This window comes from Oncorhynchus masou, chromosome 2, assembly GCF_036934945.1.
Source record: "Oncorhynchus masou masou isolate Uvic2021 chromosome 2, UVic_Omas_1.1, whole genome shotgun sequence".
In the NCBI taxonomy this organism is placed as follows: domain Eukaryota; kingdom Metazoa; phylum Chordata; class Actinopteri; order Salmoniformes; family Salmonidae; genus Oncorhynchus; species Oncorhynchus masou.
The window spans coordinates 34,351,832-34,371,591 of NC_088213.1; the positions used below are offsets into that span (position 1 = coordinate 34,351,832).

A 19,760-nucleotide genomic window follows, 5' to 3' on the forward strand; every position below is an offset into this window, starting at 1 on the left:
TAGGATTCATGCTTACTGTATAATGGTCTTCCAGTACCTTAGGAGTTGTACTCAAAGAAGAACATGTTCTCCACATGGTTGCACACTTATCCTTCATGTGATGTGATTCAGAAATAGCACATAGTCCTCTATGATGAGACAACAATGAAAGGATCTGCATGGCCATGTTGGCTGCATCATGTGATGGGGTCCTTGTTGTTCTCTGTAGTGCAGGATTGGTACAATGACATGCCTCTGAGTACCAGGATGACCATCAAAGGCAGCAGGCATTGATCCGTATCTTCAAACACTGCATTACAGAATTGAATTAAAGAGACATTTAGTGCACAAACATTTAGACATCAAAACCTCAGCTGTTGCCTGGAGACTAGCGAAACCGGCTAAGTGTCTAGAGAGAGAGAGAGAGAGAAGAGAGAGAGAATGGACAGACTGAACTGACATACAGAGGGTAAGAATGCACAAGGACTGAAATTGCCCCTCCTTGTAAGAGGCCCAGGTGTACCCTGTTATCCACTGTCTGTAATTCAATCTGCCTGCTGAATTCACTGGTGGAGTATGCAGTAATTCATATTTGGCCTTTTATCAAGGCACCTTTTTGCAGTCAATTACTATTGAAAGTCAATTTATATACACAGATAAATATATTTTCCAACTTTAAAAAAATGACATCCTCACACTTCATTGTTTTCAATTTAAGGTCATATGCAGTTAGACCATAGAGAGAAAACATTTTGCATTGATGTGTAAGTCATTGACTGAACTCTGGCTCTACTATGGCATGTTCATACTGTAGTAGTCGATATACACAGCTCGCTCAATGTTCCTTAGTATGTTCACAAAGCACTGTTTCTAAGTGACCACAAGATGGCATCTGCTAACACATTTGGTTTGTTTGCGTGATGCACTTGAATGTCTATAGTTCCCAAACAAACTCCAACGCATGTTCAATTTTGGCCAATGTCAACACCAAAATGGCCACACACTATGATATACTGTTTTGTTATAATAATTTAACCTCCAGGTGTTGAGGAATCGTTCTGGTATTTCATTTTCAGAAAAACATTTTACTTTATGCAAGATAAATTGATTTCAAATGAAGTGTAAGTGACCATATTAATCAAATTAACCCAGAGCCACCTTGGGTAATACCAATTTCTCTATATAGTTTGATTGAAATGATGTGGTGCTTTTTCCACCAGAGAGAATGGTCCTCAGCTCCTTGCTCACCCCTCTCCTATCTTCTAATAAAGCCAATCAGTGCACCGTCAGAGCAGAAAGCCAGTGACGATCTGCACCTGGTCTCCCAGGGTTGTCTGATTAGGAGAGGTCGGAGGGCAGGGCAGCCAGTTCACCTCTACCCCCAACATCTCCCCATCCTCGTCAACCAGCAGCACCCCAGGCCTCCCCTGGAGCAGAGGCTCCAGAAGGCTCCAGTTCAAAGCCTTGCCACACCAGACCTTTAGGGCCTTATCTGCCCAGGTGTCAGGCAGCAGGCAGCTATCCCTGGATGCTTCTGTAGTGACAAATGGTACTGTAGAACGCAAATCCATATCTGGGGTAAGACCTATGTAATTAACACTGAATGAGAAATGTGTCATTTAAAAAAGTGTCCTGTTAAAGTTTATATTTTAAACTTGTAAGATGTCATTGTTAAAAACAATGATCTGTGAACAAATTCATATTTATTACAAATTAGGGCTAAATAGAATCTAGCAGGATAATGATGTCCACTGCTCAAATACCAATAGATTTTTGTTGATACAATTACAATTATATTAGGCATATCAATTGTCCCTGAATTATGGGATTGCCCCCCCACTAAAATCCTTGCTGTGAGGTTTCTGTCCTCCCTTATTCCACCCCCACTCCTATTGCTCTGTGGCCACACCCAGTCATAAAAGAGTTTGAAGGCCGTGTGTGGATAGAGGGGTGGGGACAGAAACCTGCCATGTCTGTTTTGGGGTAAACAGTTCAGCCGTGTTGAGCACTGTCTTCTCCCCTCACCACATGCAGTGATCCTTTGCAAAGATACACACAGATTCAATGATTAGTCTTGGTATAATTTGCCAGTGGAGAGGCACGAGAATTTCAGATGTTACGTTTTCACACACGCACATGGGTTCCCATGCTGTCAGATAACACTTTTATGGCTTCATTATGACATGTAATATCTATTGAAATGCATACTATTAACTCAGTTTAACTTGTTCACCTACACATAGGAAGGAATAACAACACATTCTACACTGAAATGAGTGTTGGTTCAATATTGTACCTTGTCAAATACATTCCCAACTGGGTACACACACATACACACACATTTTCTTATGGCCACATTTCCTGGATGCAATCTGCCAGGAGACTCATGTGCCCGATAAGGCAACGAGAACAGGCTCTGATGTAAGGCTATGAACCATTTTACAGTTTGCCATTATGCTGGGGTCCGCCGTTGGGCTTCCTGGATATGCAGGGCTAATATTTAACAAGGAGCTTGTGAAACACTGTCGACAGATGACCCCATGGCTGTGAATGAATCACCGCTGTGACTGTACTCAGGTGTTGGTGTGCTGTGCTAGCAGGGTTTGTTCCTCTAGGGCTTGCTGCATTTGCATAGATAAGACTCCCTTTTGATGGTTAATAGGTTGGTATTGAGGGAACAGACACCACCCTGGAGAAGAGAGAAGCTGATGAGATAAGGGGCCCTTGGAAAGCAGACATGCAGCCGGTGGTTAAGAATCACAGCTTAAAGTAGAGCTCCGCCAAGATGATGCAATTGAGACTGCCTGATATAAGGAATATGGAAGTGAACCACAATTTAAATGAAACTGCAATAGAGGATGTTGTTGACTGGCAATCCATGTGTGTGTGATACTATCTATAGTTCAAGAACAAAACCCCACCTCTCTCCATCTTCAACCCCACCCCCTCCTCTCGCTCGCTCGCTCTCTTCCTCTTTTCTAAACATGCACAGACATGTGTTACAAATGTTGATGGATGTCTTCAACAGGCCAGCCGTTCATCTTCATAGATCCCTCTTTATAAGAATTGGTGTCAAAACATGACCTCCTAATGGATGGCTTGCACAGACACGATCAGACATATAGCCCAAACCTGCTCTATGGTGTTTGACATGTCTTATGATTGTCTGGTCTCCCATATTACCAGGTTGTACTTCATAAGTACCACTGATTGTGGCTCACAAGGTCTAGCCAACAGGTCTATCCTGCTTGTGTCTCAGATGATACTGTATTGAATATATAGTTCTGAAGATATGAGTCCTACTGATGTTACATTTACAACACGCAGCTACCGAAGTCTGAGAGGCGGGTGACAGATGTTCAACCTGATAAATGTTTCTAAATCTGCTCTATGTCATGTCCCAGCTGTGGAAGTGTCAAATAAAAATGCCAGTGTTGTATTCTCATCTGATATTTATCAAGCAACAACATTTCAAATGACTGATATGGTTGTGATGAAGGTATCATACTTGTACTTTTATTCAGCTTTGTTGAGGTAGATGATTACAATATAATGAATTTACTCCACAAAGAAATTCCCTCTTCTTTCTCCCACCAATTTGAATTCAACGTGTCCTGTGAGATCATTCTGCCTGTTTTTTCCGCCTTGTCCCTCCTATCTAGGGCTGTTAGGATCGGGATGACGCCACCTTTGCTCCGCCCCAAAGCAAACTCGCTCTTCGCGTTCATTTCATTCCTGTTCTCATTCCGAGCATTCTTCGCATCTCTGTCCGTGCGCTGTCGATTCACGTACACATATCCGGCTGGCCCAGAAACACAACAATAACTTTACACAGTTTACAAAAAAAATGTAATATCCCACATTAGACAAACAAAGGGGGACGAATTGTATTACAAATAACAATAACGGAGGTGTTTGAGGTAAGTTTCAATGTAGTTAATGATATGCAAAATGGTTGCAGACTAACACTGTTATGATGAAGTTGCGCCTTTCATTAGAAATAAGAAGTAATGTATGGTATTAGAATGAGTGGGCATATTTTTATATTACAATAAAAGTGTTTTGGTGAGATTTTAGGTTGCCGTTTCTTGTCGCTGTTGCAACAGGGTGCTTTCACTTTGTCCACTCAGTGTTGTATTGACTGACACGAAAATCTTTGACATTTTTCAAATTTTTGTAAAGAAGCTCGACCATACGCCCTATTATATCGCAGTAAGTCCAGTGCATGAACCTCAAACTCCTAACAGGATTCCGGATACGATTGGACGTACATTATTTTATGAATGACAATTTTGGACAAGATGACGGATCAAAATGTTGCTGTTTTCTTCTCCTTAGTTGGCTCACCCGGGAGTTGGAGATTTCAGTGGAACATTTTCGGAGCAGTGCAAAAACATTCTGCTGAAAGACTTGTTGCTCCAACACCTTTGGTCGTGTATTTTATCAATCGTCCCTTGAAGTCACTGTAAGTATATGTTTTGTTATTTTATCAGGTTTAGGCTACAAAAATTCCATCAAATTCTTCGCATTCCATTTTCCATATGCGGTATTGATTCAACCGATCATAGGCAAGATCCATCAATGTTGCCGAATTGATTAGATGTGTTTTTAAGATAGTTTTTGATCATCTTTGACAGTAGAATATTGTGGCCTACATTTAAACACATATTAGCCTACATTCAAACACATATTGCCCATGTGCCATCACAGTGTAGGATAGTGGGCCGGGCAACATACTTTTAGAGAATATAATTGATAAAGCACAATATGTTACATTTACAAAATAATCTGAAAATATTATTACATAATTTTGGTGTTCTAGAGATAGTGGATGAAAACATTTGATATCTGTTTGGATTCAAAGCTAGGTTTTACTAGGCTTTCGGCACTGTTGAAACGTTGCAAAAAAAGAAAAAGACCATTGCTACCCAGTTCTTATTTGCAACTCCCTTTGTCTGTTTAGTTTTTAAACAATTGGTAATTCAATATAGATTTGAACTATTTCAAAAATAAATTCTTACAAGTAGGTTATTGTGGGCTTTGAGCTATGTTTATGTCTGCTTCATTGCTCTGTTCGATCCTTGTTTTCCATATCCGCCTTTTTTCGGCATACATTGTTTCCTGCTCAGCTAAAATAGGAATAAGTCACAGGGATGGGGTGTCGTATTATGTAGCCAAGGCCACTTCTATGTGTTACAAAGTTTCATCGCATCCTAAGAAACCGTGTGATCCGATGCCTATTATATATAGGCCTAAAACGTTAGTCCGTTAATCTCAGGAAAATCTTGATCAAGGTTAAGGGAGATTATGGAGCTTTCTATTCCTTTAGAATTTCGTAATATACATTAATTACCTATAGGTTACACAGATGCGCAGCTGTTGCTATTTTAAGGATGAATTTGTTGCGGGAAACTTTGCACTGCCTTTTATTGTAGGCTATGTGGATGTAGTGGTTTGCGCTGATGCTATTGCAGAGCTATGATACAGAGATATGAATATTAATAGGTTATGTAGCCTGCCCTCACTTGAACCAAATTCTAAACGTCATCAAGGTCACCACATCAGATGCAATTCCAATATAGTTTGTCTGATATTTAAGCAAATATATTTTATAGAGTAGGCCTATGTAATTATTGTGTAATTAACTTATAGTGTTGTTTATAGTATCTCAAAGAATGTAAACCTTTCAATTATAACTGTATATGCTTGTTGGTGAATATAGAAGGTGAAATGTCTTGGTTATTTCTATGCATGGTGATATACACTTAATTCGTGACTAAACAAACCTAACTGCATGAGGGTATTCTTTGGCTGTGCAAGTTCTCTGCTATGGAGTGGAATTCAGCTCTTAATACAAGTTAGGGTTAACCCTTACCCTAATCCTAACCCTAATCCTAACCCTAATCCTAACCCTAATCCTAACCCTATTGTGTGATGGGGAAAAACTTCTTTCTTGCAGCTAATTACCATCTTATATTTCAGTATCTCTCCCTTGAAAATAGGGTCCAGCAAGATACAATGTGTTATTGGTTGATTCCTGTAACTATGCTATTATAATTTACTACATTAAATATGTTGACTTCTATCAGACTTAACCCCTGATATGTCATGATGTTGAGAAGTAAAGCTGCTTGCTGTAGGTGGGAAATCGGGAACAGCAATAGATGCTTTGTTTTCTGCTTATGCAACAAGTGGACCTGTTGGACACTCGCCTGCATGGCATTTTCAAGTGCAAGAATAGTACATTGTCTTTGCTTGACTCCATGTGTTTTTGCTTTTGAAAGTGGGCTTATGAATTCCCATTTTACCAGATGATATCAGTTGAACCCCAAGTGTGTGTAAAGTTAAGAATTATTATAATTATCTGGAATTTCTCTTTTTCAAAAGTAATACCATATGTATGTTGAAACCCAATCACATAAACATATAAGATTAATAAATAATAACAAGTCAATGTACATTATGGAAATATGCTACAAAGGCATTCAATAATGTATATCAAATGTATTGCAGGTATTTTGAACTTGGCATTTAACACAGATAGACTGTAGCCTACTAAGACCGTCCTCCCCCATTTCTGAACATAAGCTTCACATAGTTTTTTGTTATAAAATTCATTTAGCCCCAATGACTCATCGGACGGGTACAGTTGAAGTCGGACGTTTACATACACTTTAGCCAAATAGATTTAAACTCAGTTTTTCACAATTCCTGACATTTAATCCTAATAAAAATTCCCTGTTTTAGGTCAGTTAGGATAACGACTTTATTTTAAGAATGTGAAATGTCAGAATAATAGTAGAGAGAATGATTTATTTCAGCTTTTATTTATCTCATCACATTCCCAGTGGGTCAGAAGTTTACATACACTGAATTAGTATTTGGTATCCTTGCCTTTAAATTGTTAAACTTGGGTCAAACGTTTTGGGTAGCCTTCCACAAGCTTCCCACAATAAGTTGGGTGAATTTTGGCCCATTCCTCCTGACAGAGTTGGTGTAACTGAGTCAGGTTTGTTGGCCTCCTTGCTCGCACATGCTTTTTCAGTTCTGTCCATACATTTTCTATAGGATTGATGTCAGGGCTTTGTGATGGCCATTCCAATACCTTGATTTTGTTGTCCCTGAGCCATTTTGCCACAACTTTGGAAGTATGCTTGGGGTCATTGTCCACTTGACATGTTGCTTCAATATATCCACAGCATTTTCCTCCTCATGATGCCATCTATTTTTGTGAAGTGCACCAGTCCCTCCTGCAGCTAAGCATCCCCACAACATGATGCTGCCACCCCCGTGCTTCACTGTTGGGAAGGTGTTCTTCGGCTTGCAAGCCGTCCCCTTTTTCCTCCAAACACAACGATGGTCATTATGGCCAAAAAGTTCAATTTTTGTTTCATCAGACCAGAGGACATTTTTCCAAAAAGTACGATCTTTGTCCCCATGTGCAGTTGCAAACCGGAGTCTGGCTTTTTTATGGTGGTTTTGGAGCAGTGGCTTCTTCTTTGTTCAGTGGCCTTTCGGGATATGTTGATATAGGACTCAGTTTACTGTGGATATAGATACTTTTGTGCCTGTTTCCTCCAGCATCTTCACGAGGTCCTTTGCTGTTGTTCTGGGATTGATTTTCACTTTTCGCACCAAAGTACGTTCATCTCTAGGAGACTAAATGCGTCTCATTCCTGAGCGGTATGGCGGCTGCGTGGTCCCATGGTGTTTATACTTGCGTACCATTGTTTGTTACAGATGAACGTGGTACCTTCCGTTTGTTAACAAGAAATTTGTGGCGTGGTTTAAAAATGAGTTTTAATGACTCCAACCTAAGTGTATGTAAACTTCCGACTTCAACTGCATTTGTTAGCACTCAATTTGACATGTGCAGTTGCTATGTGATGGAAGTGAGCTTCACAAATGAACTACATCATACAAAAACACATTTAAGCTTAAAGCTAGAATCCTTATTAAAACAATATTAAAGCGTTTTCCCCATCCCTGTTTGGGGCTGGATAAATGTAACCACTCTCAAATTCATAGACAGAGCTATGGATGTAAGGACTGACCACCAATGGTATGAAAGGTGTAGTTTAACCATGTTTTGAGGCTATAGAATGATTGTTTACATTTGCATCGTCTACAAACATTGGAGTAAAACAAGCATATATTCTGGGTTCTGATGGGGTACGACAGTTTAACTAATCTCATGACATATAGTTGATGTCGGAAGTTTGCATACACTTAGGTTGGAGTCATTAAAACTTGTTTTTCAACCACTCCACACATTTCTTGTTAACAAACTATAGTTTTGGCAAGTCAGTTAGGACATCTACTTTGTGCATGACACAAGTAATTTTTTCAACTATTCTTTACAGACAGATAATTTCACTTGGGGACTGTGAAAATTATGTCATAGCTTTAGAAGCTTCTGATAGGCTAATTGACATCATTTGAGTCAATTGAAGGTGTACCTGTGGGTGTATTACAAGGCCTCCCTTCAAACGCAGTGCCTCTTTGCTTGACATCATGGGATAATCAAAGGAAATCAGCCAGGACCTCAGAAAATAAATTGTAGACCTCCACAAGTCTGGTTCATCCTTGGGAGCAATTTCCAATCGACTGAAGGTACCACGTTCATCTGTACAAACAATAGTATGCAAGTATAAACACCATGGGACCACGCAGCCGTCATACCGCTCAGGAAGGAGACTCGTTCTGGCTCCAAGAGATGAACGTACTTTGGTGCGAAAAGTGAAAATCAATCCCAGAACAACAGCAAAGGCCCTTGTGTAGATGCTGGAGGAAACAGGCACAAAAGTATCTATATCCACAGTAAAATGAGTCCTATATTGGCATAACCTGAAAGGACACTCAGCAAGGCAGAGGCCACTGATCCAAAACCTCCATAAAAAAGCCAGATTATGGTTAGTAACTGCACATGGGGACAAAGAGCGTACTTTTTGGAGAAATGCCCTCTGGTCTGATGAAACAAAAAAGCACGGGGGTGGCAGCATCAAGTTGTGGGGGTGCTTTGCTGCAGGAGGGACTGGTGCACTTCACAAAATAGATAACATCATGAGGAGGAAAATTATGTGGATATATTGAAGCAACATCTCAAGACATCAGTCAGGAAGTTAAAGCTTGGTCGCAAATGGGTCTTCCAAATGGACAATGAGCCCAAGCATACTTCCAAAGTTGTGGCAAAATGGCTTAAGGACAACAAAGTCAAGGTATTGGAGTAGCCATCACAAAGCCCTGACCTCAATCCCATAGAAAATCTGTGGGCAGAACTGAAAAAGCGTGTGCGAGCAAGGAGGCCTACAGTTACACCAGCTCTGTTAGGAGGAATGGGCCAAAATTCACCCAATTTATTGTGGGAAGCTTTTGGAAGGCTACCCGAAACAGTTTGACCCAAGTTAAACAATTTAAAGGCAATGCTACCAAATACTAATTGAGTGTATGTAATCTTCTGACCCACTGGGAATGTGATGAAATAAATAAAAGCTGAAATAAATCATTCTATCGACTATTATTCTGACATTTCACATTCTTAAAATGAAGTGGTGATCCTAAGTGACCTAAGACAGGGAATTTTTACGAGAATTAAATGTCAGGAATTGTGAAAAACTGAGTTTAAATGTATTTGGCTAAGGTGTATGCAAACTTCCGACTTCAACTGTAAGTTATATTCTTCAAGAATCAATGGGTATACAGTGCCTTCGGGAAGTTTTCTGACCCCTTGACTTTTTCCACATTTTGTTAGATTACAGCCTTATTCTAAATTTAATTAAAATTATTTTTTTCTCAGCAATCTACACACAATGCCCAATAATGACAAAGTATTCCGACCCTTTGCTATGAGACTCAAAATTGAGCTCTGGTGCTGTAACGGGTTTCTTCTACCTCCTTCTCTAACGAAGAGGTGGAACAAGGATCGGACCAAAATGCAACGTGGTTCGTTCGATACATCTTTAATGATGAAAAACACGAACAATACAAAACAACAAACGTCGAAAACCGAAACAGCCCTGACTGGTGCAACAAACACAGAGACATGAACAATCACCCACAAACACACAGTGAAACCCAGGCTACCTAAATATGGTTCCCAATCAGAGACAATGATAATCACCTGACTGATTGAGAACCGCCTCAGGCAGCCATAGACTAATCTGTACACCCCACACAACCCCAAGACGGAACACACTACAAACAAAACCATGTCACACTCTGGCCTGACCCAATAAATGAAGATAACATAATAAATATAGACCAGGGCGTGACAGAACCCCCCCCCCCCCCAAGGTGCGGACTCCCGGACGCACAGCAAAAACAATAGGGAGGGTCCGGGTGGGCGTCTGTCCATGGTGGCGGCTCCGGCTTGGGACGTGGAACCCACTCTATGAATGTCTTAGTCCCCCCTCATCGCGTCCTAGGATTGTCCACCCTCGCCGCCGACCATGGCCTAGTAGTCCTCACCCAGAACCCCACTGGACTGAGGGGCAGCTCGGGACAGAGGGGCAGCTCGGGACAGAGGGGCAGCTCGGGACAGAGGGGCAGCTCGGGACAGATGAGCAGCTCGGGACAGAGGAACAGCCCGGGACAGAGGAACAGCCCGGGACAGAGGAGCAGCTCGGGACAGAGGAAGCCCAGCACTGAGAGGAAGCCCAGCACTGAGAGGAAGCCCAGCACTGAGAGGAAGCCCAGCCAGGTAGTTGAATCCGGCAGATCCTGGCTGGCTGGCAGTTCTGGCAGATCCTGGCTGACTAGCGGATCTGGAAGAGTCTGGTTGACTAGCAGATCTGGAAGAGTCTGGTTGACTAGCAGATCTGGAAGAGTCTGGTTGACTAGCAGATCTGGAAGAGTCTGGTTGACTAGCAGACCTGGAAGAGTCTGGCTGACTGGCAGATCTGGAAGAGTCTGGCTGACTGGCAGATCTGGAAGAGTCTGGCTGAGTGGCAGATCTGGAAGAGTCTGGCTGACTGGCAGATCTGGAAGAGTCTGGCTGACTGGCAGATCTGGAAGAGTCTGGCTTACTGGCGGATCCTGGCAGACTGACGGCTCTGGCTGCTCCACGCTGACTGGCAGCTCTGGCTGCTTCATGCTGACTGGCGGCTCTGGCTGCTCCATGCTGACTGGCGGCTCTGGCTGCTCCATGCTGACTGGCGGCTCTGGCGGCTTCTTGCAGACTGACAGCTCTGGCTGCTCCATGCAGACTAACAGCTCTGGCAGCTCCTTGCAGACTGGCAGCTCCTTGCAGACTGACAGCTCCTTGCAGACTGGCAGCTCCATGCAGACTGGCAGCTCTGGCTGCTCCTTGCAGACTGGCAGCTCTGGCTGCTCCATGCAGATTGACAGCTCTGGCGGCTTCTTGCAGACTGACAGCTCTGGCTGCTCCATGCAGACTAACAGCTCTGGCAGCTCCTTGCAGACTGGCAGCTCCTTGCAGACTGACAGCTCCTTGCAGACTGGCAGCTCCATGCAGACTGGCAGCTCCATGCAAACTGGCAGCTCTGGCTGCTCCTTGCAGACTGGCAGCTCTGGCTGCTCCATGCAGACTGGCAGCTCTGACTGCTCCATGCAGACTGGCAGCTCTGGCTGCTCCATGCAGACTGGCAGCTCTGACTGCTCCATGCAGACTGGCAGCTCTGACTGCTCCATGCAGACTGGCAGCTCTGGCTGCTCCATGCAGACTGGCAGCTCTGGCTGCTCCATGCAGACTGGCAGCTCTGACTGCTCCATGCAGACTGGCAGTTCTGGCTGCTAAACGGGCAGGAGACTCCAGTAATGCTGTAGAGGCGGAAGGCTCTGGCAGAGCTAAACAGGCGGGAGGCTCCAGCAGCACAAGAGAGGAGGAAGGCTCCGGCAGCGCTGGAGAGGCGAGGCGCACTGTAGGCCTGATGCGTGGTGCTGGCACTGGTGGTACAGGGCCGAGGACACGCACAGGAAGCCTGGTGCGGGGAGCTGCCACCGGAGAGCTGGTGTGTGGAGGTGGCAGAGGATGGGCTAGACCGTGAAGGCGTACTGGAGATCTTGAGAGCAGTGTTGGCACAGGACGTGCAAGGCTAGGGATGTGCACAGGAGGCCTGGTGCGTGAGGCTGGCACCAACTTCACCAGCCGACTAACACGCACCTCAGGACGAGTATGGAGCGCTGACCCAGGTGCCATCAAATCCCTGACACGTTCCGTCAGGCGAATTCCATGCAAAAAGCACCAACACAGCAACTCCCTCATTTCTCTCTCCTCCAATTTCCCCATTAACTCCTTCACAGTCTCTGCTTCGCTCACCTCCAACACCGGTTCTGGTCTCCTCCTTGGCTCCTCACGATAAACAGGGAGAGTGGGCTCAGGTCTGACTCCTGACTCTGCCACACTCTCCCTGAGCCTCCCCCCAATAAATGTTTGGGCTGACTCTCGGGCTTCCATCCGCGTTGCCGCGCTGCCTCCTCATACCAGCGCCTCTCAGCTCTCTCCGCCTCCAGTTCTTCTTTGGGGCGGCGATATTCTCCAGGCTGATCCCAGGGTCCTTCTCCGAACAATTTCTCCTCCCAAGTCCAGAAGTCCTGTGATCGCTGTTGCTGCCTTTGTTGCTTCTCCTGTGGCTCCTGCCTGTTGACACGTTGCTTGGTCCGTTTGTGGTGGGTGATTCTGTAACGGGTTTCTTCTACCTCCTTCTCTAACGAAGAGGTGGAACAAGGATCGGACAAAAATGCAACGTGGTTCGTTCGATACATCTTTAATGATGAAAAACACGAACAATACAAAACAACAAACGTTGAAAACCGAAACAGCCCTGACTGGTGCAACAAACACAGAGACAGGAACAATCACCCACAAACACACAGTGAAACCCAGGCTACCTAAATATGGTTCCCAATCAGAGACAACGATAATCACCTGACTCTGATTGAGAACCGCCTCAGGCAGCCATAGACTAATCTGTACACCCCACACAACCCCAAGACGAAACACACTACAAACAAACCCATGTCACACCCTGGCCTGACCCAATAAATGAAGATAACATAATAAATATAGGCCAGGGCGTGACAGGTGCATCCTCTTTCCATTGATCATCCTTGAGATGTTTCTACAACTTAATTTGAGTCCACCTGTGGAAAATTCAATTGATTGAACATGATTTGGAAAAGCGCACACCTGTGTATATACACTGTCAACTGTCCCACAGTTGACAGTGTATGTCAGATCAAAAACCAAGGGTACCAAAACATTTCTGCTGTATTGAAGGTCCCCAAGAACACAGTGGCCTCCATCATTCTTAAATGGAACACGTTTGGATCAACCAAGTCTCTTCCTAGAGCTGGCCACCTGGCCGAACTGAGCAATTGGGGGAGAAGGGCCTTGGTCATGGAGGTAACCAAGAAACTGTTGGTCACTCTGACAGAGCTCTAGAGTTCCTCAGTGGAGATGGGAGAACCTTCCAGAAGAACAACCATCTCTGCAGCACTCCACCGATCAGGCCTTTATGGTAGTGTGACCAGGCGGAAGCCACTCCTCAGTAAAAGGCACGTGACAGCCTTCTTGGAGTTTGCCGAAAGACATCTAAAGACGCTCAGACCATGAGAAACAAGATTTTTTAGTCTGATGAAGCCAAAATGGAACTCTTTGGCCTGAATGCCAAATGTCACGTCTGGAGGAAACCTGACACCATCCCTACGGCGAAGCATGGTGGTGGCAGCATAATACTGTGGGGATGTTTATCAGCGGCAGGGACGGGGAGACTAGTCAGGATCGAGGCAAAGATTAACGGAGCAAAGTACAGAGAGATCCTTGATGAAAACCTGCTCCAGAGCGCTCAGGACCTCAGACCGGGTCGAAGGTTCACCTTCAAACAGGACAATGACCCTAAGCACACAGCCAAGACAATGCAGGAGTGGCTTCATTTGCACACACTGTATACAGATTTTCTATTGTGTTATTGACTTTACGTTTGTTTATCCCATGTGTAACTCTGTGTTGTAGTTTTCTTGTCGCACTGCTTTGCTTTGTCTTGACCAGGTCGCAGTTGTAAATGAGAACTTGTTCTCAGTTGGCCTACCTGGTTAAATAAAGGTGAAATACATTTTTTTATTTTTTTATTCTCTGAATGTCCTTGAGTGGCCCAGACAGAACTCGGACATGAACCTGATCGAACATCTCTGGAGAGATCTGAAAATAGCTGTTCCCTCAATGCTCCCTGTCCAACCTGAAAGAGCTTGAGAGGATCTGCAGAGAATGGGAGAAACTCCCCAAATACAGGTATGCCAAGCTCATACGCAAGAAGACTCGAGGCTGTAATTGCTGCCAAAGGTGCTTCAACAAAGTACAGAGTAAATGGTCTGAATACTTATGTAAATTTGATATTTCAGTTTTTTGTTTCAATAAATTTGCAAAAAATAATAAAACCTGTTTTTGCTTTGTCATTATGGGGTATTGTGTGTAGATTGATGAGGGGAAAAACAATTTAATACATTTTAGAATAATGCTTTAATGTAACAAAATGTGGAAATGGTCATCTGAATACTACCCGAATGCACGGTATATCATTAATTTATCATTTAAAAAATGAATGTAGGATTCTAGCTTTAAAACATGCTCCAAAATGTGAGTTTTTGAACCTCAACATGCAGTAGTTGTACGCAGACCACCTCTTTCTGAATACACATGCCTTTTTATAGATCCCACCGCTGTACTGTTTTGGCTAAGAATGTGGAAGTCTCAGGGCCGGGAAAAGAAGAATATAGTCTTTCACTTGTGAAATGTGGGGAGAATATGTGCATTGCTGAGGCATTGAGTGGATTGGATTTCTTCTGGGAGCAGAGAGAGACCCATTGTCTTTCCTGTTGTCAAGACTGAATGTGTGTGAGGCTGTTGAGCTGCTGAGTGCAAACAAGCCCGTTCTCATTGACATCTGCTTGGGTCATTTTCTGCACCTGTATGAAAAAAATGCAAATATCAACATTTGCTCTAGCTTGTACTGCTCTGAGATTTCATGCCAACGACCATTAGTCAACTTGTGGTTCTACGTCCTGGCCAGGCCATTGTTATGTCAAAAACAGGCTGTACTGGCTTTGGCACCATATGGCTCTTGTATGCTTCTGATAAGCTATCTGTTCCCTTGCTATATAATTTAATATGCTTCATATTTTATTCACCAGCTGTTGTAGGACAGTGTGCGTGTGTTATTGTAGGTGAGTGCATGTATGTGTATTTGTGCACATATGTGATTTCGTCTTACCATGAAATTCCTGGCCTAGAATTATACTTCAATGTTTACTAAGCATAAATGTTGAAGCGAACCACAAATACATTCATAGTTATTGTAAACAAGTTCACCTAGTCAAGGCATCAGTAGGTATGACTGAACCACACATGGGCATTACCACATCATTTACAATCAGCAAGCTTGTTTTTCCCTCTGTGGTCATGGGCCATTGTGAAGATGTAAACTGTAGTGGGATACAGCCCAAAGCAAACGGGCACTTCCTGTCGTTTTAATATTCCACTAAGTCATAATTTCCTATTAAAATCCATCTGCGGTCAAAACTAATTCAGAGTTATCACAGGCAAAAGAATGCCATGGAAACCGTTGGATCTTTGAGTGTGTTGGTTTTGTGCAGGGGGATTGTACTTGGGCTGGTGCCACATGTTAAGTTTTCCTTCACAATGCCATTTTATGTATTTATTTATTAGTAAAGGTTGGCATGGAAGAAATGTTATTTTCTTCAGAAAATCTATTCTTGTTCGATCCTCTTACATTTGTTGCATTCTTTAAGAAATGGAAACAGCTGTTAGGAATAAATGCCTAAACATATCAAAAGCACAATTAGGAATACCCAACAAATATGTTATATTCCTGTATGATAACAGTCTGAGAAATGCCTTGTGGGAATCTGAATGGCACAAAGCATTCCTTTATCTAATCAAGGGAAGAATTGATGAAATGAAAGGATGCTGCTTTTGTTATAGCTACACAAAACAGGAGGAGTAGTGCGAGTGAAAGAGATGTGATCTGTAATTTAATCTGGACACAGGGTCGTTAATTGTGTAATTACATCCAGACATTTAGCAGGGGAGGGACTCATCGTCACATCATTGTGTCTGTGATCGGATAGCATGCGTCACTAAAACACACTACCGTACTGCTGGGTTCCAGTCACTCAGTACTTTGAGGTAAACTCTGTTTTAGAAAGAGAATTTTGCAGTATGGTCTGCTGCTCAACAGTTTCAGTAAGGCCTCAGAGAGGCCGATGTAGAGTGCCACCAAAAAGGAAAAGCTGGCTCAAAGCCACTGACGTCATCTAAGTAAATCTGCTTCAGGACTGCAGTCATAAAATGACTGCAGGCTAGAGTGCACTTTGGCCTTGTCAACCACCTTTGCAAGTGTAATTCACTTTTTCTCCATATGTATAATTATGGCAAACAGCTTTTGTATTAATTTGTTTGTCCCACTTTGTCTGTTGGTATATTGACTTTACCTCATCATATGTTAATTTTCAAAAGGTCCAAAGCACTTTCTCCCTAGATAAGTCAAAGAGTCAATGAAACCTTGAAAAACAAAGATGTAGAGCATTATACTGCCATACTGTTGCAGGAAATCTGGGGGAAATAAGAAGGAAAGAGAAACATAAAATGTAAGAGCTTTCCTCATCTTTAGAAGTCATACAGTAAAGAAACCACTGTTTCAGCACTGTACAATTATAGTCTTATAATTCGTACCATATGTCAGCCTCAGTCAGTTTCTCAGGAAAGCAAATAATGTTGATACAAATTCTGTCTTAATCACGTCTTATTAAACTGTAATGATTTGGAAGTTAGGATTGGGAAATTGTTATAAGCACCTTCCCTGCTTTCACATTCTCCTAACTCTTCTTTTTTGCATGAGGAAAAAGTCATTTAAACAAGCTACCACATGACCAGACACACATGAGAAGCAATATCTAATCCATGAATCATTAGATGAGTCAGTTCCTGAAACCACTATAAGCCTTCAAGTTGTTGGCCACAGCCGAAATCAGGAAATCCAGGCTTCAATAACTTCCTTTCCCAGTGCAGGCGATGCTAGTGGTTTAGTGCCCACTAGCAATAGGAAGATGTACGCCTGTGGAACAAAGGCCCTCAGTCACTTCATTTACTGAAACTGTTTATAATTTGTGGTCTGTATTCAAATGTGGGCTGTCCAGGCTCTCTGGCACCGTATACCCCAGTCCTCTCCTGTAATAAATCCCTACAAGGCCTTTCATTAATGGCTGCTGTATTGTTATCATGGCCGACAGAGATCAGGCAGGCTCGCTCTGCCCTGAAGCTGTCCTGGATTCAGCCGAGGCACAGATTAACTTTGGGTGAGCTCCCAACATTAGTATGCACTCTGTGCCCAGTGAATGAGTTTGAACTCTAGCCCGAAGCACAGCTTTCGTAGGTTTCTTTACGGCTTAGATCTATGTGTATGTAAATACTTCTGTAAGCATGTTTGGCTGGGAAAGCTGGGCCTAATATGATTGCACCTCGTAAACAGTTTAATTGCTCCATCTGAGGACCATACAGTACATTTAGCTTTGGTCCATTTTTGCGTTGATGCTGGATGTGGCTATGGACTACAGCATGTTGAGACATTCCTTGCATTTATTGAAGATGTTGCCTCAAAATGTTCTGACAAAGTTGTGTTTAGGTGTTGTTTTGCCCTGACAAATAAATCATTTTACAAGGTAAGCACTTCAATAGAGTTCCCCGCCTTACATTTTGGGCTTCAAATACGGAAATGATCATTGTCAATGTGAAACTTAGTTTTCTTTCAATAGTTCAATGGTTTTTTGTTTGTGTACACTGCTTGCTTAATTGGAAAAGCTCATGAAATGAATTAAAGCTTTGTGCTGAAGTTGGATGAAAAAATCAGTTGAGTAAATCAGAGTTTGAGAAAACCTTGAGTGAGGTTTGAGCTTTTGTTTGACACTGGCAGATTTATATGGTATTTGTTTCGTACAGTGACTCAACATGTACTTAACTAAGTCGGGTCAACAAGACATTTTCTCCATCAAATTACCTTGGAGCTTCATGGGGACGATGTGTCACATCTGGTCAAGCCCTCCTTTAAGTAACAATAAACTGGACAGCGTCCGCCACACAATGAACAGCAAACAAAATAGTTTCTAGAAAATTCCATTTTACCTTTCTGCCGGTAGCACCTTGGTAGTAGGGGCTGGTTTATGGCAGATGGAGGCCCAAACAGATATCCTTTCTGAGATGGAGGCATCTGTGATGGTGAGTGTGGTGTGGAGGAGCTGGATGCAGATGGTGGTCTTCATGCTCATCACTGATTTGTTTTTTTCATGCCAATCCACAGTGTCCTGACTGAGCCCGCGCCCAGCCTGAAGCCCCCAGACTGCTCTACTCTCATAACTGTCAGGGGATCCTTTATCTGCCGGACGTTTATTTACAGCTTTCATTTCCTGCGCTTTATGTGCTCCCCCTTTCTCCTCACTAGTGTGACGTGACCATGTGGAGACGTTGGAATGCCCTGCATATTTTTGACAAATTGAAGTTTATTGCGTCGAATGCATTGATTTCCAACATCATTGTTGCGGTTGGATGGCATGTTTTTATGTCATGGATTTGTAGTTCATAATTTCTGACGAGAAGAATGTATCATGGGCACATTTTTCAGCAGATCCTTTGCTAATTTTCTGAATAGACATCTACAGTAAAAGACTGGTCCCCTGCACTCCCACTGTATCTGATGTGATGCCCAGGTCTAGAAGGTGCTACTTGATTCTGATACGTCGTGAGGCAGGTGGGGACTGGGAGAGCTTCTTTGACAGTGCCTGTAAATCAATCCCATTCTCTACCGAGTAGAGATTGATCCCCGAGTGGCTGGCCCGTTGGTCGGGCGCTGGGCGGCGGGCTCCAGACCTCACATTTGAGTGGGATATTATCAGACAGATTCACTGCACCCAAGCCTGCTGGTTTAAAGAGGCATGAAATAAACGCTTGGCCGTTGCCAATAACAGAGGGAGCATTACCGAGCTACTCTACTGAACCTTTTGCTCTCTGCATTGGGAGATTGGTATTGAAAACCTTGTTCATTCATTTATCAGCACTCCATACCCAGCAGATTTATTCATGAAACCTGGAGAAAAATCCAATACTACGTAGATCAATCGGTTTGTCCCTGTGTACGGCAAGACATTCTTGTGTTCCCCTGCCCACCTTGTCATTTTCCTCTCCTTAAAGAGGCTACAGCAGAACAAATATCGTGCCTGTTTCAGAAAGAATAGATGTCTAACAGAAGAAGCCTCTTATTTCTATGTTGCTGGGTGTGTTCATCTCAGAAATGTAAAGACAAGCTTTCTGAATGTTTGAATCCTTTCATGAATGTTCTATTACTTTATATCTCAAGGTCCACACCGTACTACAGAAAGGGTTTCTGCTCGTCATTCTTGATACATGCCATTCCAGCTACAATGAACATGTTTTGATGAAGCAAACTGTAAATGGAATCTCAGTAATGTCCCATCATGGTAATATGCATAATTGGATATGTTTTGTTCCAAACATGAGGGCTTTGGCATACATTCAACATTACTGAAATAATTATCCAACGCCCATGGTACGCCTTTAAAACTCACAGCGACCATTGAGTTTTGTAATCACATGGTAATTATAGTTCTCCACAGTGCAGGCTTAACTACTAGGGGTCATTATGGGGTGCGCAAAAGCCATTCACAGGATCATTATTGCACCCTCTGAGATAACAGCACAAAAGGACTCCACATGGAAAATTACATTTGAGACCTCT

At 43.0% G+C, this 19,760-nt stretch overlaps 1 protein-coding gene across 8 annotated transcripts in view; it reads left to right on the plus strand.

Annotated features, from left to right (window-relative positions):
* The first annotated feature begins 3,722 nt into the window (after nt 1-3,722).
* LOC135503880 (transcriptional enhancer factor TEF-1) overlaps nt 3,723-19,760 on the plus strand; it is a 64,380-nt gene continuing 48,342 nt past the window's right edge. For 7 of the 8 annotated variants that reach the window (XM_064922053.1, XM_064922080.1, XM_064922085.1 and 4 more), the window contains exons 1-2: nt 3,723-3,899; nt 4,318-4,444. The gene's annotated coding sequence lies outside the window, so the exon portion shown is untranslated. Of the gene's footprint in view, nt 3,900-4,124; nt 4,192-4,317; nt 4,445-19,760 lie in introns of those variants that run through there. The other variant, XM_064922062.1, reaches the window with a different exon arrangement.